The following is a 26,828-nucleotide window of genomic DNA, read 5'->3' on the forward strand; positions in this document are numbered from 1 at the left end:
ACCCAGAGTCAGACAAATAGCCCTTCAAGATTCCAAAGAGAAAGGTAGTCTCGCCCTTCCAAATTTTAAACTGTATCATAAAGCAACTGCCTGTCATGGATAACAGAGTAGATAAAGTCCCCAAATAGTAGAATGGCAATATTGGAAGGAGCCAGCTTAGCCAATGGACTTCATATATATTTATGGTATAGAGATACAAAGAAGAATAAAAATGTAAAAGGACATATTATTAGACAAAGTTTGAAAAAAGCATGGACTTCTGCAAAGGGAATAATAAGCCCAACAATTTCACCTCTAGCTCCTCCCTCAGATGCTTTTCATGTTGGAGACAATTACAGCAAGAAAAATATAATTACATATGCAGATATGGTTCAATCAAACTCTATCAATAGACTAATAACATAGCAAGAAATACTCAGTGAAGGACAGACGATACCATGATTGATGTACTTACAAATTGCTGGAAAGATAAAATCAGATCTCCAGAAGGAAGGAAGGAAGGAAGGATATTAAGAAAAAATAATTTGAAACACTCATACAAAACCAACACCATCTATTAGGGTGCATATGTAAACGTTTACTTGGATATGATACAGAAACAGAACAAACAAAAAATTATATGACAAAAATGGATGCAATTTTTTAAAGAAACAGTTACAACACAACAGTGGGAAGAATTATGGATTAAATCTATAAAATGTACACCAAGTTATAACTTAATGGAAAATTGGTACAAAATGTTCTAAAGACAGTATACAATTCCATCAATATCTAAAATAGACAAAACATACTGTAATAAATGTTGGAAATGCCACGAAACAGAATGTTTTATCACATGTGGTAGACATGTAAAAAAAACCCCAAAGCACTGGAAAGACATACATAGTACAATGTAGAAAATTTTGGAATTTAAATTTGAAATGAAACCACAACTTTTCTTATTAGGTATAATCTCAAAAAAAGTCAACAAGAAACATCATAAACTAATGAGATATATGCGTACAGTAGCAAGAATAAATTTTGCTCAACAGTGGAAGAAAGATACAATTCTGACAATATCTGATTGGGAATTTACACTTGGAGAATACACAGTAAAGGCAAAACTAACAATATGTATTCACAACAGAAGTTTAACCAAATTTAAGCAAGAATCGTTCCTACACATACATGACATCACACAGCATCGCAAATATAATCACTTAGAGTTTGGCTTCTAAGGGGGCCTATATGTCTACAAATATTGTAAATTAGCAGATGTATAAAAAGGGGGAAGTCAGAAAACCAATAGTTCTCTTTTTATTTCCTTTTCCTTTCCCCCCCTACTTTTTGGTATTTCTTGTTAAATTTGCTTCATCCATCCATCTATCCATCCATCCATCCATCCATCTATGTAACAATACAATGGATAATTTAACACTAAATAGTCAGCTTAAAATCAAAATCTTTATCATACAACAAATCTTTTGGTGCAATTCACAGAGGTTCTTTTTTCAATGTTATACTCAACTTTGGATGAAAAAGTCAAATAATTTTAAGCTGGTAATATTGACATCCTAAATTGTAATTAATATTGATAGCATACTTTTTTCCCTTCACTATTTTCAACACTCTGAATGATCTATATAATGGAATGTCAATAATCTTCAATCAATATTGTATAAACTTCACTGTATTGAAACAATACAATGTATCAAGATTTATACTAAAAAACAAAAACAAAAACAAGCAAACAAAAGGAAATTGTGTTCGACAAAGAACATGGAGTGAACAACTAAAGTTATACATAAATGGTGAAAAATTAGAGAAAGTAAATAAATGTGTGTACCCTCGTAAAATGTTTACTGAAGATGGGAAAATGGAGAATTTTTAAGATTACAAATGCTTTTTTCTTCCTTCAAATGTTTATTGAAAGAAGAAAAAAAGTCTGTATGCTTCTGCCCATGGAAGTGAGACTTGTGCATGTCAGGAGAAAGAGAGAAATAAGATGAATGCAGTAGGAATGGGGGACTTAAGCATTATATGTGCTAGAAGAAGAACAGATGGCGTCAATAAGGAATAGGTGATAAATAAATGTGGAGCGAAGTGAGTGACCATAATGAAAGAACTGTGTTCAGTGGTTTAGTCATATTGAAAATGAATGACGATTGGATTACAAAGCAAATATACAAAGAAAAGAAAATGAGTGGGTGGGATGGAAGGGGAAGATCAAGAGAGAGGGATGGAAAATTTAAAGAACAAAAGGCAATGCATGAAGCAAGTATGAATATGGTGGAAGCGAGGAGAGTTTGCAAGGGTGTGGTATCTATGTATTTTCTTTTTCTTATTTAATACCTTAATTTATTTGCCTTACTATTTCTTAGTTCTTTTTTTTCCTGTTCTTCGCATAATGTTGCTTACCCCAAAAAGGTATAGCATGAAGTTACATGTGCAGGTATGTTAGTATTATTTTTAAAATATAATTAAGCATCTGTATTTAAGCACTCATCTATGCATTATCTATGTCTTCTCATAAGTATCCTCTGTGTGTGCAAAGCGTTCTCTTTTCTGGGCCCAGTTTGACTTAATGGGTTATCATAAGCCGCTTAAACATACTATTTGCAGAGCTTCTTTTACAGATTTAATTGAAGTAATACAGAGGGGGGTTGGGGAAGAGTGGGTGAGGGAGGGGAAAGAAGAATTCCAGTATTCTAAGTTTTCACAGAATGATAAATTGACTCTGTTTTACTTCACCTAGGGCTAATTGACAGACTAGAGATAAGGTGACAGAGGGATATGATTGGAATGTGACCTCTTCACACAGTGCTTCCCAGCCCCCTTCTCCATTAATAAATTACCTCCAAGACTGAAAAGGACAGAACAGGATCTGATAATGTTCAACTAACCATCTTGCTAGGAGAGCTGGAGATGGTTTGTTAACCTTCCATCTATTTGCCACACTGTGCAGCTCCATTCATGCATTAAATATTTCAGACAGACTGAAAATGGGCATCTTTGTTCTCAGCAGAAGTGGGAATTATATTGATTGGACACCTTTGTGGAAATAATTTGTACTAGAACCAGAATTATCAATTGGCTTCCACAGAAAACAGTCTTTTAGGGGGAAAAAACCCAAGTAAAGCAATAGAAAACTCTTGCACAACACTTCGATGCTCATAGCAGCAGTTACGGAAGAGATCCTTGTCTGTGGTTGGGACTTACATTAATCCCACAATTATCATATTTTTTAAAGGTATTCCTAAGCAAAAAGAAAAAGAATTTCAATTTCACTCAGGATTATAAAAATCAAAATGTTGCTGAAGGTTCTGTATTTCTATACAAGAAATATTTATTTGTATTTGCGTACTAAAAGTACACAATATAAATAAAAACCAAATATTTACAAGACAGACCTAAAACATGAGCAATTAAGCTTTCTAATTCTTTCATACTCATCACAAAGCTAAAATAAATCCTTAAAAATTAGTCTGTTAAAAATAATAAATAACCATTACAGCCAACTGACACTTTTTTCAAAACCCTGTATGAAATTCCTTTGTGGGCCTTGAAAATAATGCAGTTTGGCAAGATACGCACCTATATTTACCCAAGAATAAATGTACCACTAAATCATGCGTGCCAGTACATTATGACACATAGCAAAATATTAATTTCATTTGGGAACGCAAAATAATAGAGTGATTCAAATCCACAGATATATAATCTATACTTTCTATTGGAGAAAGGCAATCCAGTTTGTATGGCCTTTGCCAGTGTGGGCAGTGCTGAAGAATGATGGAAGTTTTAGTTCTACAATATTCAGAAAACCAGATATTGTCCATGCCTGCCTCAAATAAATATGTTGATGTATACCCCTGATATAAACAGTGGACGTCTGCAGAAACTTACATTACACAGAGAACTGGGAAAGTAATATTTTATAAGGGCAACATACCACCTCATTGCTAAGAGAGATAGCTATTCTCTTGAATGGTTCGTAACATATAGAATTTTGTAATGCATTCCCATAATCCCTATTGAAAATTATGGACAGCTACATACTGTATCCTGTGGCTGCCTTCCCCAATCTGGCATGAGCCAGAGTTGTACTCCAACACACTTGGAAGGCATCAGCTTATGGAAGGCTGCTCAATGAAAAGTAATATTACTTAAAAACAAGTTGACGGCACATAATCAATTCTATCCCTACAGAACTGTATCCTGTTTTATAATCTTATCTGTTTACATGAACATATGCTAAGGAATCACCCATTTCATTTACGCTGAAGCAATACTGAACCTTAGACTTTGTGATGGAAACTAATAACAAAAAACCAAACCTGGCAGTCAGGAAAGAGGAGAATCTCTACAAGTTTAACTTACTAAATGGTTTTCAGGAGCTAAGTCAAAGGAAGAAAATCTGATGCTCTCCAGTTGCATCAGTTGGACATCAACTTTCATCAGCCCAAGCTAGTATTTCCGATGGCAAGAGAATGAGGGTTTGAAGTTCTAAACCTCTGGTGGGCTCTATGTTGCTTACTCCTGAGTTAAGTAAAAGGTTGGGTATTGTTATCAAGAGTACATACTGGATCTGGCAGGCTGAGGTTCTACTGGGTTGGATCCTGGCATACTTGTCAGAGGCAAAGTTCTTCTGGAACCTTAAATAAAAAACAGATAGCAAGACCAAGCCCTTCTCTGAAAGATCTCTGCTTGATCCTGCTGAGGACAGGTTCTCTGCCTCTTGATAAATGCAACAATATTCTGCATTTATGTAAATTGATGAGATTAATTTAGGAACTTTTCCAGAATAGGAATCAGCTAGAAACTGTTCCCGATTTTTTGTTTTATTTTTCTTCCTAGTCCTTATCACTTAATCAATACTTCAGACTAGAAGCCTAGTCTCTTTGCATACATTCTCACTCATGAACTAGCTGCTTGACCAAGTTTCTTGCTAACAGAAGAGAGTACGGTAGGATGCCTATGTCAGGCAGAGTGATAATCACAAACACTCCTTTTGTGCAGAGCACAGCAAAAATTCCAGGAAAATATTAGCCATGAAAGCAAACACATCAACAGTGCAGCTATTCACAATGCAATATCCATTTCTTGTTTCCCAAAGAAATCCAGTCAGAAAATATATACTAACTGGTGTTTATTGATAAAAATGCAAAAATTCCATGAAATGCAAATATCATACAAAATATAAAGAAAAACACATCTTCTCATTATATTGTAGCATTCAAGACTTATTAGCAACACAAGCTTAACAAAATATCTAGCTACAAACTCTTAGAGAAGAGGTACACTACTTGGTAATTTGTTACAACTACGTAGCCCATAAAACCTACATAGTGGCTAACACTAAAACAACTAACAACTACTCTGAGAGGCTGAACATTTTCCTCTCCTTGTATTATAGCTCTATGCCACCCCCACTGGGTAACTAGCATACACACGTCAATAGGTGGCAGTAAATAGCACAATACACAACACACAATAACAGGTGTTTTTCACATGATCTCTATAGCGAAAATATTATTTGTTATTGTTGTAAAGATAACGGGATGAATCCTTTCCCATGAGAAAGAAAATCCTGACAGCCTATCCTTTTTCGTTAAACAGTATCACAAGTTAAACTTCCCATTATATTTAAATCAAAAGAATACAGATGACAACCCTACTGTATTGTGAGTAAACAATACAAACATCCTATATGTACAACATGTGTTAAATGACCATGTTGTGAACACATTTCCTAAATACTGATTGGCTGTCAAACCTGTGCTGCCTGCATGACCAATGAGGAAGTGGCTACTGATGTACAGGGCTCTCCTGGTTCAACAACTTGTGGATACTGAAAATTTCCCAGGGAAAGTGAGTGTGAATTCTGTATTCCAAAAATGAAGATCAACAGGTGCAGTCTGTCCCTCCTTCACAACAGAGATAAGCCTCCTCCCCATCACATCAAAAGTGTCCAAGAAAAAGAAGCAGAACCTTCCTATCATAATTTTTCTATATACAGGTTTCTCATACTAGAATACTTGCTGGAATTCTTGTGTTGTTACTTCAACCCTCTTTTTAACAAATCTTACTAATCAGTGATCTGATTCTGGGAATTAACCACTTCCAGTACAGGCTGCTACCAAAAGCCTAATAAAAGTATTCCTCCTATGACATGAGGATATTTCTCCAAGGTTAGTGCTAAGTTTTTATATAAACCTCTGTTCTGGAGTACTTGTATTTGAGTTATACTGCCTTTTCCCCCATGCTCAGATCATAAACAGGCAGCTACTTTTCCCACCCCAAAGTAAAGAATTTTACATCTGAGGATAGTTCTTAATGTCAATACTGTAATAGTTTTAAAATTGATTTTCCAACTGAGAGTTTTGTTTAGCTAGATCTCCAAATATATAAATGAAATTTGAACAATTCCTACTTTACTAGGCTTCAGATAATTACTTAAGGCCAAAGAGAGCTTTTGATTCATCATCCTTCTTTGCCCTGTTACGTTATTGGATGCTTGTTTTTATAATTTTTATTTAACTTTGCATTACTTGTTTTATTGTCTATTTAATATATATCATACTGTGGACATTTTATTGGCGCAACTGAACCCTGGTGAAAATCTCTTGACTGGGATACACTTAAAGAAACCAATTCAAATAAATACATACATACATACATACATACATGAGCCACTGTCTGTTTCTGTTCCCTATTTCTTTTTTTGAAAGCCATGGTTCTGATATCTGAATAAATAATGAAGCAGCATAGCCAATCAATTGTGAAAGTTTCTAGAAAAGTACCAGATTTAAACAGGTAGTGAAGTAATCACTTACAGATATGGTGATGACTATCAGATAAAGAATATGTACAATCAATTGAAAAGAATATTTCTATAGGGGTGTGAACAACAGACATATACACTTTATATACACACATAACATCTCATCAGATTACAGTCAGGTTTCATATAACTATTAAATATTTAAAACCTCAATATAGTATTACACACACACACACACACACACACTTCCAGTGTATAAACATCCAACACAATACAGATGTATACATCTGCAGACATTTGAAATAGTGTGTTTGTAACCCACATATAACACTGTATAGGTTTCACAAAAATTTAAAACAAATGAATATAGAGTTGAAAAATGAGATATGTGTTTAATTTAAATTGAGCTTTTCCCCAGGACATTCAGTGATCAAAAAACACCCTCTTTCATAAGTACACATATTACAGGATCAGCCTTTTTGTATCTTCAGTGCCTTTGACATCCTTTTGTCAGTTACAAGAGACTAATCATTTTATGTACTATGATCATGTCATCTCACTGGCATTTATAAGTTACTGTGAATTGTACACTGTGTTCACTTGGCTGCTAAACACACTCATATGCAATACCCCATGCTTCTGTATCTGAAATGGATCTCTGTGTATTAGTATACTGCTGGTGGGCTTTCCTGCTGTGAAAAGCTGGGCTTTGCTGCTGCAGTGGAAGAATTCCTTGTTATGGAAGGAACTGAATCCAGGTACAACCCTTTGCAAAGCTCTCTGATTAATGGGCTGCAGAATAAAGTCTTCAATATATCAGAATCAGAACCTTGCAAGATTCCAGAGCTGAGAGACATTTATATAGCTTTGTTTTGAACCAGCTTCTGAAGTAGCCAAAATATATTTTAATCAATTTAATACACCCAAGTCAAAGCCCATTTACATAAGGAAGGACTTTGGTTTTGGTTTTGGCAAAAGGCCGCAAAACATTCTCAGAGAGGCATTCTCTGGGTGAACAGTAAAGAACCAAATATAATCTACCCTGTTTCAACCTAATATTAATTAATTTTTTTTCAACTTTTCCTCACTGAAAATATTTTCTGGCTTCCTCTCAAACAGAGTCTCAATGAGAACTTGAAAGCTACATTCAGTTGGCTTACTGATCTATACTTTCTACAATTCTGTTTATTATTATTATGGTTGGTCGCACAGTCAGCCAAATGTTTAGACTGGATTTGGCATTTTTATTCATCTATCAAGTCCTTCCCAAAGACCTGGGATAGATGATGATGATTACTATTATTATTATTGAAAGCAAATTACTTGTCAGAATACTTTATTTCAACCATACTTCATGCCACACCAGTTTCTGTAGTTTAGTGCCTTCCAGATGTATTGAACTGAACTCCCAGCACCCCAGCAAGTGAGGGGAGTAGCAGGCCAACACATCTGGAGGGCATCAAACTGGTGGCCTTGCTTCATATATTAGCAGATTACATTGATATTGTCAGATTGCATCAAGCAGTTTACAATGAGCTAAAAGTACAACACAAGCTCAAAAAAGTGCCACAAATGCCAAGAACGCCGAGAGGCTGGGAAAAACTTAGGAGAGCATCCAGGCACATGATGCAAGAACATCAAACTCCCATCTAACAAGCAGCCTTGGCTCTCTCCAACACAAGGTTGTTCATGAGCCAGAATTGCAGAAAAAATTCTCCCAACTCCAGTTAGGACAAGAAAGTCCTAAGTGGGAAGCAAAAATTACCCAACAGCCAAACTTAACAGAACACTGTCTCAGATAGAGCAAAAAGAGGAAAAACAAATTGTATTCTCTAAATATTTATTTCTTCATTCCACCTGCCCTCCCCATTCTGCACAGTCAACAAAACAGCTGAGGACAAAACAGAAGGAACCACAATTGACATTACAAATTCAGTTTCATAAGCTCCTTCTATGAATGTGTTGTTTTCATGGTCCCTTCATTATCTACTAAGCTAGAAACAGTACAATTATTTTTTGTGACTGGAGTACAATCAAGACAAAGGGAGGCCCCTCAAAGCATAAGGCCACCAAAATATCAAGTCACATTGTCCTTAGATACTGAGCTCAACTGAAGGCCATTATGCCCTGAATTTTGGGACTTATATATCTAAGAGACCAGCTTTCCCAAAGAGATTCAACCTGCCCAATCTGGATGAATAGAGAGAACCTGCTGATGGTCCCTTCCCATCCTGAGGTGAGGGTGGCTCCCACTTTCAAGACCTTCCATAGGCTTGTAAAAACTTGGCTTTTCCAGAATGCCTTTTGATCAGTGTGGAATCACTGGCATCAGAAACAGTTTTTATTAATATATGTATTATATTACAGTGGAACCTCGGTTTACGAACTTAATTCGTTCAGTGACTCTGGTCGCACCCCGAATTGGTCGCAACCCGAAGGAAATTTCCCCATAAGGTTCAATGTAATTACCGTTAATCCGTTCTGGCATGGCGGACAGGGAGGCGGCTATTGCTTGGAGGGAGATTCCCCCTCCCTTCGACCACGTGTCAGGGGCGGAAAATGGCCACAGACCACGTGTCAGGGGCGGAAAATGGCCGCGGATGTGTCAGGGGCGTAAAAATGGCCACAGACCACGTGTCGGGGCGTAAAAATGGCCGCGGACCACGTGTCGGGGCAGAAAATGGCCGCGGACCACGAGTCAGGGGCGGAAAATGGCCGCGGACCACGTGTCAGGGGTGGAAAAATGGCCGCAGACCGTGTCACGGGAGGGAAAATGGCCGCGTATCCTGTTCGTACCCCAAGGCGGAGTTAGCAAACCGAGGTAAATTTTTGCGGCCGGAGCTGGTCGTAACCCGAAAAGTTCGTTAACAGAGGCGTTTGTAACCCAAGGTACCACTGTATTCAATTATAACTTCAATCAATCTGGATGTTGTACACCACCTATAGTTCTGTTAAGCAAACAAACATTGTGAAGTCTTTGCCAAAATTGTATAAAATGGGTATATCTGAGGGGATAGAGCTGAATGAAAGCATGCTCTGGCCTTTTCCATTGGCTAGGGACCACTAGGACGACATCTGAGCATCTCAGAAAGAGGGCAAGGAGTAAGCAAGCCTGGCCACAACTTAAAGAAGAGACAAAGGTGCAAAGAACTGCCTGTCCCCACTCCTTCTTGAAAGAACATTCATTGCTCTGTGCCTGCATAGGTGAAAAATGGAACTCAGGGCCTATGTCTTGGCCAGAGGACAAAGAGCTGCTGGATTTCAAGCATTTAGAGCAGGGTTTCTCAACCTTAACAACTTTAAGATGTGCTAAGGGGAATTCTGGCTGGGGAATTCTGGGAGTTGAAGTCCACGCATCTTAAAGTTGCCAAGGTTGAGAAACACTGATTTAGAGTATGTGTAATCAACACTGGGACTATCAGCTTGAAGTGGTTATTTATACAGATAGACCTCATTTACCCACCACCTCATGCAGCAACTGTTCAAAGTAATGTTGGTGCTGAAAAAAATAACTTTGCAACCAAGGCACACATTTACAACCTTTGCAGTATCTCTCTCTCAGTCACATGTTCACCATTATAGTCAATTAGTACGTGTTGTCCTGTGCCTGACCTGTCACAGAGGAGACTGATTGCTCAAACAAGCTATCACTTCCTGAGCTGCTTTTCTCCACAGCATAGTGTGCCCCTAAAAAGTGCTAACCACAAATTAAGAAGATCAGCTGTGACCTTAATTAGCTGGCTAGCAGCTGCTGCCTGTAACTGACAAGATTTCAATCAGTTTCACACCTTTGGCTTTTGTTTGCCTCTTATGGGTTCTGGGCTTGGAGTGGGGAGCGTGCTAGGCAAACAACTAGCACCAGTGCATTGCTTTCGATGTGTATTCCCCATTGTGTGCCTGTTTACACTCTTGTAATCCCTTCCGCTCCAATGAATGTAAATACAAACATCAATTCCCTTCTTGCTAATTATCCCAGCCCAAGGGTGAGTGGTTAGAAGGCAAACAAAAGCAGAAAGTGTGAAACTGAATAGTCTTGTCCGTTTTGAGCCAGAAAGCACAGTTGCAGTCATGTGATTTCCCACTTAGTGACCGCTTTGCTTAGCAACAGAGTTGCCAGTCCCAATTGTGGTCACTAAATAAGGATTACCTGTACAGCATTGTTGTCTGTTGAGATCTAGTTTCCACTGCAAAACCAATTCAAGAGATCATTGTTAAATGAAAATGAACAGACCATTAACACTATGAACATCTGGCTACCTTACCTAAAGCATTGTTAGAGGCTGCTTATACATGGAAATTTTATTAGGTTGCATGACCTGATATATCCTCACCTGATATTCCAAGACATATGCTTCAACTCTAGGCCTAAGTTATAACCCAGTATACTCCATATCAAATCTAAGCCAAGAAGGAAGTAATAAAATTTAATAATCCAGAGGTTGCACGAGATCCAAAAGTTAAGACAACAGAAAAGATAAATACTTCCAAGCAAAACTAACAGGCCCCAATCTATACTGCAGGCTTTTTGAACAGATGTTTAATGCTTTCTGTTGGCACCTTAGAGCCAAACTGAACATTGCAGTGAAGTGCTATAATTGGAATTCCCCAATGTAATTTCTTTTCCTCAAAAAACCAGCTACAGAGAAATCTGATTTGGATAGAAGACACATGTCAAAAGCCTCGCAATCAGTTAATCATCTTAGTAGCTTGCTTGCTTCGGTCCTGCCATTACAAAGAAGGGGGGGGGGAGAGAGATAGAAGAATAACCAGATGCAGATGCTCTGTTATCTGTTTCTCAAGAATGCCAAGGTCATACCAGCGTGAGACCAGGAGAGACCCAGTGAAAGACACAAGAAGGACTATGGGATGGAAAGGGGGTGATGAAGGAAAAAGGGGTAAAGAAGGGGTTGGCGCGTGTGGGCTTTTAGTTTCAGCAATGCTTTTAAGACTGTACACTGCTTCTCAATAAATGAATCTTTCTCTGAACTTGTCTGAGTTTCAAGGGAATCATCTTTGTTGGGAACTGAGCATTGCAGGTCCTCAAATTTTGCTGAAATTCCTCTTTTGGATTCTACCTGAAGCAGAAGCTTAACGAGGAGAATCCACCGTATCAACTTTACTGGGGCTGGCAAGAAGTCGACCACCAATGGAGAAAGAGATCGTCACACTTGGAGCCAGTGGTGGAGTGGAGGAGGAGATGGAGAGTCCAACTAGATCGGTGGCAAGGCTGACGCTGGTGTCAGATAGAGAACGGCGATGAGGCCAGGTGTGGAAGCCGCCCCAAGAGTCTGGGGAATTCTGGGAGGTTTCTTTCCTGGGGAAGGAGCCCAAAGATCGATGGTCCATGTCGGTTAGCAAGGTGGAGAAAACTCGGGTCATCCCCCTAGAAGGGACCATGAGCCACTTACAGGCGGACGTCACTTTTATGAGAGGCAAATTGAAGTCGTTGGGAGAATGGCTAAGGAAATCATTGGTCCTCACAACACAGCATGGAGTAAGATTCACCCACTCAATCTCTTTCTTCAAAAACTGCCTATCAATGCAGGAAGCTATAAGATCCAGTCTAAAGGGCTTTACAATCTGCTTATGGTAGAAGCATGCAACATTGCTGCGAGGAGGACTATGTGGCAAAGGGAAAGCATGCCTTGTACAGATGATCTAGACAGCATATGAGTAATGCATTCCATAGACACCACGGTTGTTCAGAGACAGTTCCATGCAGATCTGAGCGTGATAGCAACAGGGTGTGATAAACCTCAAAATATTCTGCTCTTTTCTACCCTCAGGCACCCAAGTTCTTCAGAGAATTCTATGGCAAAAGCACCCTAGGTCCAGCCTGTCCAAGCCAAACACAGCTCCATTAGTCCTGCCCGGGAGCCCAGCAGGCATACAGTATGCTTTCTGCTTTTATGGCCATAGAACTAACCCACGCACCCCTTCCCCTTTCTGGCCCAGAAGGCTTATGGCCATGACACAAAGAGCCTGATATTTGAATGACTAAGAACATGTCAAATATAGCTTGGAGAAGGCCTTCTGGGAAGGTTTTAACATTTTTGTTTTTGAAAGAGTTTCAAACTATAGCAGTGAAGGTTGTTCCTCTTTTCCTTATCCTAGACCCACAGAAAGTCAAGAGGAAATTGGCCATTAGCAACCTTCAAATTCCATGTCTGTGCTGTCCTTCACATGTCCCAAAGAGAGTGTATTTTCCAGATGCTCCCCCTTCCGCTCCCAACTCATCTCTTAAATCTCCAATAATAAAGATTAAATGTTCCCCACGGCTCTGTCATTCCTGAGAATTTGCAGGTCAACTGAAGATCCTCTCTATGGTATTAATTTTTTAGACATTATATAGCTGAAATCAGTGAATATGTGTCGTATGTCCTTTACCTCAGTTTTATCTTTCACTCATACAACTTCTTGAACATATTTTTGTGTTTGCACACTCCTTATAATTCATAGGGCCAGAGCTATCTTCTGCTTCAAACTGTGCTTGGATCATAAGCGTGCACCCAGCAGTGTTAATAACCTAAGCAATTTCTCTTGGCATCCAAGAGGCTTCGTGCCCCACCTGGCTGCTTTCATGATTTATTTATTCAGAGCAGCCAGCACACTACTAAGCAGAGTACCAACCTCCAATGTATTTCTGTCAATGCCAATGGACCCTACACAGTTTCCAGAGGCATTCTTAGAAAAAAGAAAGGGTGGGTGGTTGCACCTCAGTTTTGTGTTTAGAAGTATACCAGCCTGCCCAAGCAAAAGGCAAAGAAACTAGGCTACAAGGGAGAATCCAGGGAGGCAAGATGGGTCTGTGGGAAGCAAACACACCCGTTTCCCTTCTAGTAAATGCATAGTTTTGCTTAACTATTTCCATTCTGGCATGCCATTCTGGCACAGCTTTCATCACATGCCCTCTAAATTCCATATGCACACTTTATTCCAAAAAGTTGGGAACTTCTTAAATATAGAATTTAAAATGATGTAAAAAAAATAAAATAAAACTAGAACCAAACTACCTGGATTAGTGCTTTTTCAATTTTTCAGAAGGTTCACACATGTTATATCAAGTGACCTTAATTAAGGAACAAAATAGGATTGCTACTTAAATAGGCTCTCATTACTTTTACTTCAGATCAAGACAGCATGACAGAATTCAAAATGCCGCAACACAATTTTCCATGAGTTCTTTTTGTTCTAAGGGCAACCCACAGACTTGCAAAACATTCACCCTCTCTTCCCACACTTAGGCACAAGAAACATATACACATTTAAACTTGTTTACAAAACACAAAAGCCCAGTTGAGTATCTGAAAGTTGCTTACTATTTGGCTCCAGCTTATGCATCCATTCTATTTTAAAAGGGAATAGGTTTTTGTCTGTAAATTTTACTGTCGACTACAAAACAAAAATATGGAAGGAAAGATTTTAAATAAAACAATGATTTCTCTATTTGGAACTCTCTATTTCTTTATTATTAAACTCTTGATGGGAAGTGAAATTTGTCTATGAATTTAGTAATTCATGATTTGTGCCTAAAGCTCAATATGAAGGATTTCTGTGACTGCCCTTTTTCCATTCAAAATTCAATAGTACAAAGTACCAAGTCAACTACTTGGGGACTAATAATAAATAGGATCCTGCCTTGAGGCACTGGGTGGGAGATAGGCTGTTTCATTCCACTTCTATGACTCTTGCCACATTCATGCTGTTAGCAGGCTGAGATCAATGAGAAATGTTACGAGAGAATTGTCCAATCACACAATGTTTCCAAGAGATAATATTATTATACTGCTATCAGTTGGTACAATATTTCTACATAGAATTGGCCAGTAATAAGATCATACTAAATCCTCACAGAGAATTATTGATCCAGCAAAGATCACAAAAACCAAACTTGGACTAAACACTGATGCACATGACACAAAGAAATTACTGCAGAACCAGCTTTCCATGATTTCCTGTGACATTTGCCTCCATGTAACCAATTATTAGCCTATGCCATTTGCCATCTTCTTTTGCTGCACATTGCCTCTGCAATTATTTAGACCAGTGTTTCTCAACCTTGGCAACTTGAAGATGTAGGGACTTCAACATGCTGGCTGGGGAATTCTGGGAGTTGAAGTCCACACATCTTCAAGCTGCCAAGGTTGAGAAACACTGATTTAGACCATCTAGGAAATTCAGTAATTTTGAGGAAAGCTAACAAGGTATTTTCAGTGAATGGCAGTGAATATGCTTCAGAAAAAGAGTCCCAAAACAAGACAGCTAGAAAGATACTTCAACAAAACTAAACTAAATTGATTTCTCCACCACTGAACTTGATTGGAGTAGTTGATGGTGCCTTTTTTCAATGGGATATGAAAGTGAATAGAGCAGGGAAAGAGAGAGGAGGAGAAAATGAAAGTTTTGTATTTACGAAGTCCTTTGGGCTGTAAACTGCTGCTTGAGGGAGTTGGGATTAAACTGTCTTTGGATTTTTAAACAATTTTTATTGCTGGCTTTATCCCCCCCCCAATTTTTTCTATTGCTACTTTTATGTTATGATTGCAATTAGGAAAGACTGAATATAAATAACACATATTTCTAAGGGGTTGGGAAGCCTGATGACCTTGGTGGTGTTATTGGAGGAAGTTCTCTTATGTCGGTAGGAGGCCAATGATCCCAAATGCCTTTGCCAGCAAGAGGTGACTTAGGAAAATAAGTAGTTATGAATTAAATAAGTAGTTATGAATAAATAGTTATGAATTAAATTTCCAAACTTGAAAAAATATGTGCATCTCAATAGACAGAAGCAATTCATTGGAATACTGTTGGGAGGAGATGGTTTCCTCATTAGAAACCCATAATATAGCTCAGAATAACCTCACTGCTAATTTAAAAATGCACTTAATTTTGTACAGAAGAAAACAGATGATCTGGTATCAGAGTCCTGCGCAATCCATTATTTTCCATCTGTAAAATGAGGATAGCAATGACATATCATGGTTGAGGCTGAAGAAGATAAAAGCTTGCATACCCTTTGGAATTTTTATTAATCTTAATAAAGATGTTATCAGCTAGGGGTAGTAAAGATGAGGATTACATAAATTAATAGTAAGTATGTGTACATGACAAATGCATACTGGCTTTTCAAACAAGACATCAAGAGCACTGAGAGATATTCATCCTGTAAATTACAGCAGCATAAATAGAATCTTAACGTTACACAGAGGAATTCCCTCCTAGATCTTCTTTTTCTATGCTACAATGTCACTGTTGTTCTGCTCTCCATTGTTAATTATCAACAAGCTGAAAAGCTGTGGTATTCCCAGCCTACAAAAATGGAAAACTGGACTTAATGGTGAAAATCTCTTATGTGTAATGGGGAGGAGGAAAACAGGATGGGGTTAATTTCTTCCTCCAATTCAGATGGCCAGAGCAAACATCCGTAACGTCTCTCCTCCTAGAGACTTCCCTCAAGCAGAAGCAAGTACTGAGTACTTACTCAAAAATAAGATTAACCCTGTATTTAAGATGCCTCCTCCCAGAAGAAAACAATTTATATTATATACACAAAAATCTGTACAATGCCCATCATCAGCTTCAGATGATATACAGGTTTTCCCTTCCTATAAATCATATACATGTGTATGACCACCACCCAGAAGTCAAAAAAGGGCAGAGATAGAACAATACTGAGTTAATAACTCAGATTAAAAATAGTTGCCTGTAAAATAATGTACTCCATTTATAAAAGTAATTTATTGCCATATGTATACATCAATTATCTACTTGTACTTGTACATACATAAACGTACAGATGTACATACATTCACACAAATCCCTCCCTGCTTGCAGTACACATAGCTAAAAAGGAAAGGGGAAATTGGGTTAAGGATAGAGATAGCTATCCTGGGGAGGAAAAAAAGAAAACATTTGATGGAGATGAGGACTAAAGAAGAGTTAACTGGGGAAGGGAAGGGAAGGGAAGGGAAGGGAAGGGAAGGGAAGGGAAGGGAAGGGAAGGGAAGGGAAGGGAAGGGAAGGGAAGGGAAGGGAGAAAAAGTCCTGTTTAAGCAGTACAAAAAAGGGTTAAAATTCACAGCTCCTTTTGAACTACAGTAGGTCTAATTTTTAGGCTAATCTTCATAGGCATTTTGCATCTTCACAGCATTACTTTATTTTCCACAGCTTCTTCTATTCTGAAGAAGAATAATCCCCCTCAATTCTCAGGTATTTGGAAGAAAATCTCTTTTCTAAATATTGTACAATGAAAACAGAACAGGAAAGAATTAATCAACCATGGAAGACATAACATAATCTCCATTTCCACACTGAAGTGGTAATAAGCAATACTGAGTATGATCAGAAGCCACTGGCAACAAGATCACAACAGCATACTAAATAGAAAGAGCTCTGATGGATTCCGAAGTATTCTGTCATTGATAGAAAGAACTATGATCTAGCTAATGGCTTTCCTGGAAAGAACGGGAAGAAAGGCAATGTTTATTTATTCACTTCTCCACCCGCAGTTTCCTGCATTGCTTTATTCCAGTGAAGCAGCTTTTTGGAGATACATGAAAATTCAGGGCAAAGAAGGAATTAGCAATATATTTCTCCTTCATTTTTTCTAATTGGAAAATCCAAAGTTGGGCTAAATCCAACATTATGCAAGCAGACTTCCCATGCAACAGGATCTCCTCCCTTTCTTTGATTCAGCACCTTACGCCCTTCAAATCTGCTCAAGGGCAAGGAAAACGTCAGCTCACCAGCTCTGCCCATTCTGCTCATGTGATGACATCACTGAAACTATCCATCAAGTATTCTCTATACTTACATACTTTCTTATTCTCTAAGAAAATTATGACTGATGATACTAGGCTAAGATTTGATCGTTCCAAACTCATAAGGAAAAGATATCCTTCAGGAAGTTTGAAAGAATTAAATGTAACTCCTCAAATAATGAGGATTTTTCTTCTAAGCCAGACCTATTATATCATGAACAGGGTATTCTAATGGTATTCTAATGATGCATTATTAGAATTTGAGCAACACAAGACAATAGAGACAATCTCCTTAAAATAAGAGAAAGATCTAAAATTGACAGGGTACTATACACCCTCTTAGACTATTAAATGATAATGCATTCCAGGAAATTTATTTTTAAAAGTAACAGTATTATGCACTTGTAGGAAATGTATTAAACCAGTGGAAAAAAACAAATCTGTAACTCTCCCTATCTTCATTAGAAGTTCCCACAATTAGTTATATAGAGACTAGAATCACCAGGAATTTTTTAAAAAAGAAGTAACTGGAGAGTTTGGTAATATAGTACATAGAGATCAAGGAATGCTTTTGTTGAACACCGCATAGGAACTTTTCATGACATTAAGTTTGCCTTCCAGAGTCTCTAGATGTGCTGGATCTGCAACTCTTAGAATCGCTGCAGAGCTTGTACATTGTATTATTTAAAAACTAACACTGGGATTGGGGAGATCTGGTTCAAGTCCTCATTCAGTAGAGCTCACTGGATGACTTTGGGCCACTCACTTTCTTTCAACCCAACCTATCTCAGATGGTAGGATGATCAGATCTGGGTTGCAAAAATCCAGATGACTGCCAGCTGGCAGCAAATAGCTACATAAACCTCACACTCCTTGATGTCATCTAGTGGTTCTATGGAATTATCTGGAGCAGTGTTTCTCAGCCGTGGCAACTTTAAGATGCGTGGACTTCAACTCCCAGAATTCTTAAAGTTGCCAGGGTTGAGAAACACCGGTCTGGAGCTTATTACAGGGTTATTGGGAAGATAACATTAGAAGTAACTCCCACATATGCCACCCAAATAACTCAAGAAAATATATATTTTTTTAAAAAAAGGCCAGAAAAATAAGCTTCATCCCAGGAGCAAAAAAAGAGGAGGAGGGGAGAAAGAGCACCTCTGTTGAATACCACACAATGTCAACTGGCCCAACTTTTCAAACGAATGAGCCTACATTTCCCTTTTTAAAAAAAATAGTCAAACGATACACCTATTTTTCTGCTTTACATTCAGAATGACAAATTATGCTTCAGGCCAAAGGGATTAAAATTTTTGAAAAAACAAAGATCCAGATTCATTATTTATCAACTCACATACTTTACGTCTTCCTTCTCTAGGAAGGATAGCATTTACACTCCAGTGCATGAGTTCAAAACCGAGACTGCCACAGCAACAGACAAAACAATGGCCATTATCAAGTTCTGCTTTCCATGCACTGCAAGTAATCCCACACTGTACTATAAAAATAGAATATAAAGTGCCTGGATCCAGTTCATACAAGAGTCACTGGTCATAACCCACCAAAAAACAAACAAACTAGAGTTCTAGGTTAATTCTACAGCTACCATCCTTGTTGTTAGTGGGGTTCAGATTAGCCCAGGATCATGCAGCGAATGGTATGAATCAACACTGGAATCATAATATAAACAGGTATCAACATTTGAGCAATTACAGCTGCTACTCCTCCTCCCACATGAAAGTTTACACAATCAGCATCCCCTTGCAATTCCGCCTAAATTGTAAGCCCACTATAGTGGGTGACAAACATGCTAGGTCAGTGAACTAGCTCCATATGAAAGGGTAATTATTTTCTAAACTAAGTGTATGTATCTATAGCAAAAACAAAATTGTGGCTCATTCAACTTACTTATAGCCACAGAAGTATGGGAACATCTTCTGGTTATTAATGAGGTCAGGAAACAGTTATCTGTGCTTGGGTAGAGCACATTTTACTTTGAAGATACCGATACAGTATAATGGCCCACAGGGCAGACAACAGAAAAGGCATGCTTCCTGGGTCCCACGAGGTGGTATTCTCTAATCAGTGGGACCGGAGCATGGCCCTCCTGCCAGGTCTCATGGAACAGGTAGAAACAACTGGAGAAAGGCAGTCTCTCGAGTAGCCCTGCCCCATGCCACAAAGGGCTTGACAGATGACAACCAGCACAGAAGCACTTATGGAGTCAGCGTAGCTCGCAAAGCAAAGGTGCTACATGTGCATATCAAGATATGCCCATAACTACTCACACCACCATCTTCTGGAGCAACTGCAACTTCTAAATGTTCTTCGGGGGCAGCCCTTGTAGAGCACATTGCAGTAATCCACTCAGGGATGAGTAACCATGTGCAATGGCATAATTCTTGCCTGACCCTATGCCACGAGGGTATTCGTTTTTGGCTTCAGGTGATATGTGAAGCATCGCAAGAAATAAGTGTGATCTATTTTGGGCAATAAACCAATCTGAACATGGATTATTACTGTTTACAGACCCTGTTTTATAACAGCATGCTTTGTCACTATTTGTGAGCCTGGAATCACTGGTTAAATTCTGATTTGCCTTTTGTGCTCCAATTAAAATTGAGTCTTGACCAAAGAAATGGAGGAAGGAGATAAAGTACATTTTAAAGGGCTGCTTTTACCAGTTAAAGCCTTCTTTAAAGCCTTAAGGATCAGCTCTATGTAACCTGCAGGATTGCAACACCTACTGGAGTTGGCCTGGCCACTTCATTCATGCCAAGAGAAGCAGCTGGTTGTCCCCCATTTTGGGAAAGACAGGGGTGAAGTCCAGAAGCCTTGTTTTTCTGTGATGAGTCTAGCCCTCTGGAATGAGTACATTTATCCCTGATATTACTTGCCTTCCAGAAAAACAAAGGTTTTCCAGAGGGATTTGGGGCATGATGCCAAGTATTATATTGTTAGTGTTTTAATGTATTGCAGTGGGTTATAAATCTATTAAATGAATTAATAAATAAATCAGGAATTGGCTTCATTCATCTGCAAGACTGAATCTGGCTTGTTCAGCCAACTGTGATCAAAATTAATTTTGTCTTAGCAGTATGCGAGAACACAGCTTGGCCTTTGTGATTACTTTATGATCTTCCAGGTACTCTCCTTAAGAAATTACTAGCAGGAACATTCTATGTAGAAATTAAATCTACATGAGCATTTAGATGCAGATTTTGTTTTGGTCTGATTTTGTCCTGTGTTGTTCCTCTGCCAGGCCCTCCCACGCAGCCTCTGTCATCACTCCCTGAATCTGAGAGCCAGTCTTTCAAGGGCCACGCAATTGCCATCACTGCAGCCGTGCTGAGAACTGACCAAACCTAGCTAGGGCTTCCACCAGTTGACCAACCAGAGAATGCCAAAATTGGCCTCCAGCTATCACTCTGCCCCTTGTTCCTTAGCCTTGTCCCACATTTGTCTCCTCAGTGGAAAAGTAGTAACAATAAAAAAAAAATGCAGATTACGAATTACAAAGAAACTCCAAAGTCAAGCATAAGCACTTTGGCTTAGCAGCAGGAGCAAAAGAGCCAGCTAAGCCAGGGACTAGCAGGAGTTTTCACTAATGGGAAAGTAGCTTGCCCTCAAACCCTGCCAAGTTGCAGCATCCCAAATTACAACATGGAAGCTTTGCTATTTGAGTTTTACTACAGTTGAAGAAGGTAAAATCACCACTCAGCACCCACAATGATATGAATCCCACTGGCAGGCCTGATCATTCTAATTGTTCTTCCTCCTCTTAAGATTATATCCTGATAGCACCCTTAATCAAGGTGCTTCATTCTTCCTGACATTTCAGGCTCACTTTTGTCCCTTGTAATAAAAGTGAAAACTGTTGAATTCAATCTATTAATTACAGCCACTGAATAAAGGAAAACTCTGAGGCAGGATTATGAAGCTGATCTATCTATCTATCTATCTATCTATCTATCTATCTATCTATCTATCTATCTATCTATCTATCTATCTATCTATCACACGTATATGAAATTAGCCTGTGACTACAGAAGGAAGCTTCTTATCTGCAAAGAGCATAGTGATGAAGATAAAGCTGCTGCTTTCTTCTTCTCTTCATGGACAAGCTACAGGCAGCTGGTTGACCCTGTCAGACGCAGAATGCTGAGCTGTGCAGATCTCTTTTCTTAAAAAAAGCCAATCTCTTGTTAGATATGATACACAAATTCATGAAAGGTGTTTTTAGGAAGGACTCTGGTTTTTGCTCTATCTCCTTGAGATTTCCTGTAATGTATCACCTCCTTTGACTGCCAAGTAGGCACATGCCCTTGTCTGAACAGAATTCATTGAAGTATTCAGATGGCTTGGCTAGTCTGAATATTTATTTTCATTTATGAACGCTTTGCCCATGGGAGATTGTTTCCATTCAAGATGCAACCTATTTAAATAGCAACAAAAATTTTAAATCGAAACAGATTCAGCCATACACATTTGCTGGTAGATTCATATGCATATGGGAATGGTGAATGCATAAAGGTTGGTGCAAACTGCTATTTGGATGGTAAAGAGTAACAACTTCATAATCTCCCTTTTCAGGAAGGCAGCCTAGTAATTCTGGGAGTGATGGCTCAGAACGCCTGGAGGGCTCAGTCTGGAGAAGGCTAATCTGGGTGAACTCAAACTCCCCTTTCTGAACTCCATCTTCTTGTTTTGCACATGGTAGGTTTCAGGGTTTTAGCCAAAAAAAATATTAAATAGTTCTAGTGAGCCTGGCATCTCCCCAACCCACTCTACTGCACTGAGCCATGGATAGATTGAAGAAGATCTGTCCCCACAACCCTCCCCACATACATACATGATATTCCACTCCCCACACACGTGAAGATACCCTAAAGCAGTGTTTCTCAACCTTGGCAACTTTAAGATGTGTGGACTTCAACTCCCAGAATTACCCAGCCAGCCATGCTGGCTGGGGAATTCTGGGAGTTGAAGTCCACACATCTTAAAGTCACTAACGTTGAAAAACACTGCCCTAAACTGATTTCTGAAAAGGATTACTACTAGTCTCCCTCTTCGACCCAGTCTCACAGAGAATGTTACTCTCAGATATAAGGAAATGAGTAAAGAAGAAATCACCTCAAGAACTGAGGAAAGCAATCCTGAATTGTAAGAAAAGTGATCATGCATTGCTAATTTTGTACCGTTCAGGCATATTTTTGCAGCACTAATGCTCTGGAACAAATTCTTGGAGAGTTACTGTGATTTAAAAAAATAAAAATAAAAAGGAACAATCTAAACAATGAAGAAATAATACTCTGCAAACAATTATCTCACTCAAAAAACCTACTGAGACAGTTTATTGACCATATTTGCCAGTCCTTCTCTACCGACAGCTCCAGAGAACTAACATTTTTTTCTAGACCTAGGCGATGCTTTTGCGACTCTGCAAACTGAGCACAAGTTGAAGCCAAGAGGTGGTACAGCACTGGCACCACATACCAGAGCAAGATTCAATGACTGTCAGCGTCATTCTTAAATGTTAATCCATGTTGCTATGCAACTAGCTGGGGAAAAAATGTCATACTTTCGGATTAACGTCTAGACTGCCTGACCTTTCCCTTGGTTTCTGGATATAATTGGCAGAAAAATCCTGGGTTCATGAGTTGATGGCCATTCTGCGAAAAGCAAATTATTTCTAGGACAAAATGGAAGGGGGAGGATGGTTGGAGAAATTCTCAAAGATGAAAAGGCCATTAAACTACCTGTTTTAAGAAAGTGATGTCCACAGAAGAATTTCAGGCCTCACAATCCAACTGCCAAGATTTTGATTTGCCCAGCAACCAACTCAGACAAAGAGTCCTTTCACTGAGTGGGATAATGTCAATTCTTCAATTAGCCAAGAAGGAACTGAAAGAAGATTATTACCTCCAGTGCTCTGCCGAGGGATAATTGCCTTCCCCGACATTTTCATGTATTCTCTTCTTCTTAAAAAAATGTGCAAGAAAATGCAATTCTGCCTTGTTATTCCTCATTTTAACTTTGGTGTATAGCTTTTTCTCATGTGTATTTATGCATTCACATGTAAGTATACTGAGCACAGTGTATAATTCCAAAGCTGACTCTGGAGAGCAAGGGACTGAGTTCTCCAGAATTGCAGCAGAACTGATCACCGGGAGATCCTAGAGGCGCTCTCCCTAATCTAGTGTTTCAGATGTGTTGGACTTCACGTGAAGCCCTTAGGAGTTCACAAAAGATAAGGGTGGGAAGTAAACAAGATGTAGGTGGCTCCATCAACAGTCACCCTTTGACAGCTCTTTGCTAACCCCAATGAATATCAGCCATTGTTAATCCACTGCTGGCATGACTGGCTGGGGAATTCTGGGAGTTGAGGTCCACACATCTTCAAGCTGCCAAAGTTAAGAAACACTGCTTTAGCCACTACACCACACTGGATCTCACACTGGGTTCTCCTGACAAGATGAGAAAAGTATCCAGGGGAGATGGGCGGCATATAAATGAAATGAAATGAAATGGAAACATACATACATACATACATACATACATACATACATACATACATACATAAATAGGGCAAAGTCTCATAGCTAGCAACAAATGATGGGTGCTATCTGGCAGCTCTATCAGCTCCTTACTGAGTTATCATCTTAAGTTGCATCTTTAGTGCAGTCCTTCTGATGCACTTTATTATTATATACTCTATCCAGAGTTACCTTTGATGTGGCTGTGGAAGCTGTGGCAATTTACTAGTGGGTGCACACCATAATACCACATTCCTCCAGTCCCACATCATCTGCAGGGCTTGCCATTCAGTCTGTTTCTGAGCATAATTCAAATTAGTGGTGTTTAGTCTTAAATGTCCAAGTGGTTTGTAAATAGGATATCTTATGGATCACTTCCTCCCATACTAACCTTCACAGCCTTCCTTTTACTGGTGAATATAAATAAATATTTTGTTATAGCTCCTGGGAGAAATGAAGATGTTTCCAAACAGAAATGTGAATATTTCCCCAGGTACACAAAATCTCTTTGTCACCCTGGAGGGATGTCAGGTGATTGCATGAATGTAAACAGGGGCAATGGGGGCAGGGATAGGAAATGATAATGGGGAAAACAGAAAAATTTATCCAGGTATAGTTTTATATGTTTATTCATTTGTTTGGATTACATCTTGCCTTTCGATCAGCTCAAAGATGGATGGATAATATTTCAACTCAGAAGTGGGGAAATGTCTTCAGATGGCAAAGGAGCAGAACAGACCAGACATCGACACTTCCCATTCTTTCCACATTACAGGCCAGGGTCTTCCAACCTGCAGGTGTGCTAGATTACAAGTTCCAGAATTTTAGCATGCATTATAGCATTGGCTGGGAATTGGTATCTAATATGTCTGGAGGACATCAAATCGGAAGAGATTGGTATATTTTTTACCTCTGAAGATTGTTTATAAAGTTTTGCTTGTATAGGCAACAGATGTTAGACACGGCGACAGAAATCTAAAACAAATCAAGCAGTCCTTGATTATTTAGAAGGCAGGGAGTAAGGATGCTTTGAAATTCATAATATGTTTATTCTGATATTAACAATCTGAACCTAAGGCTGTTGAAAAGATGGAAATTAATTATGATGACTTTATATATTTAAATGCTACAGGAAAACAGCTTTGTTTTCTGTTCAGAAGAAATACACAAGTAATTTCTTGGATGTTGGATTTTGTTATGTGAGCAGAGAAGGAATAGAGAAATATTTTTCCTGAAGAAAAGAGTGATTAGGTTTCATAAAGAACATTCAGACAAATCTTCTGCTGAGTTTTGAAATTATGGTTGTAATACAGTGGAGCTCCCCAAATATTAGAAGTGGTACTTTCCGTGACCAAGTTCCCTATCCTCCAAGAGAATTAACATCACTGGGTGCTTTATTTGTAAAGTACCACTTTTCATTCTTGGGAATGAACACAAAAGAAGTCACATGCATTTTAAAAAGTATTATAGCTGTTAAAATAGGTGGGTAAGATTTTCCCCCCTGAAATTAAACCCTAAATTAAAACATATATACATAACCACGATTTTCTTTAGCCCCTCTTTTATTATGTGACAAACGCTTATAATGAATTTAAGGCTGTCAGAAAGCAATATTGCAAGATCTGCAGCTTCATCCAATAATAGTTGATTATAGCAGCTGATGATACACCAGCTACTGCAAGAACAGCACAGCCTTTGTCCTCCAAATGCCTGGGGTGAAATCTAAACTCTTTAATACCTCCAACACACCTTTCTCTTTTCACTACCTGCTACAGTGAATGCTTTCTTTCTTGGACTTAATCTAAATTAGAATAGTCATCTCATTGCCAGTGCCTGGTACTTCATGAATCTCCAAAACATAGCAAGATGAAATGATCTGGAGTATTTTATCTATTGTGTTAACTGAATAAGTTACAGAGCAAGTGCAGATATATAGTGTGTTTGAGTAAACCCAGGAAAATATTAATGAATATTTCAGCCTACTTGCTTTCAGCCCCCAAATATTTTCAAGCAGTAGGCTGATTCATGCAGAGTACTTCTGGGGAAGTTCCCATCAAGGGGCAGCAAAGACACTGAAAAAAAGATTTTTGTACAGTAGAGCTGAATCCCACAAACATGCTACATATTTCAAAAGCTCAAAACAGTCAGTAAGATAATTTTATGTACCATGCCACATAGACCATGCAATCAACTCTGCTTATATATTGTCTGTTTTCTAAGATCCATGTTGATGTTTCATACCGTTGCCAAATCCTTACATGCATTCTACCTTTATGATCCACTCCTTTTCCCCAGGTCTGTTTCTGCCAGTTAGATTTCCACAGCACTAACCTGCTGTTCTGAAGTCTGACCTGGATGTTCTGATCAAATAGGGTGAACAAGGAAGTACTACTCAAATTGGACTGCAGGTTACATCATTTCTTGAAATCAATGTTTTAGGTTTGGATATTCAACATTGCAAAGATTCAGTTCAGCATAGTCTGAAACATTCAGTCTCCTTGCAACAACAGAATCATATCACCAGCTATCCTAGTGAGCTATTCACCTCAGAATAGGAGTTCTCCAGATCAACTGCCTGGGATCTGAGCCAACTCTTGGATCCTTTTCTCCTTTCTCTTATCATTCCCAGGGCCACAGAAGCAAAAGAGATTATGAGTTTGGAAGAAGTTTCAAAGCTATCTACAAAGTGCCCAGCTAATACCATCATGAGTCTATTTGGGAGGGATCTGGCCAGACCCAAGAGGCGGCATCTTCAGCTACCATATAACATCT

The sequence above is a fragment of the Python bivittatus genome, unplaced genomic scaffold, assembly GCF_059951505.1.
Source record: "Python bivittatus isolate LINGU-HERP-01145 unplaced genomic scaffold, Pbiv_v1 ctg000480_np1212, whole genome shotgun sequence".
NCBI classification, from domain to species: Eukaryota; Metazoa; Chordata; class Lepidosauria; order Squamata; family Pythonidae; genus Python; species Python bivittatus.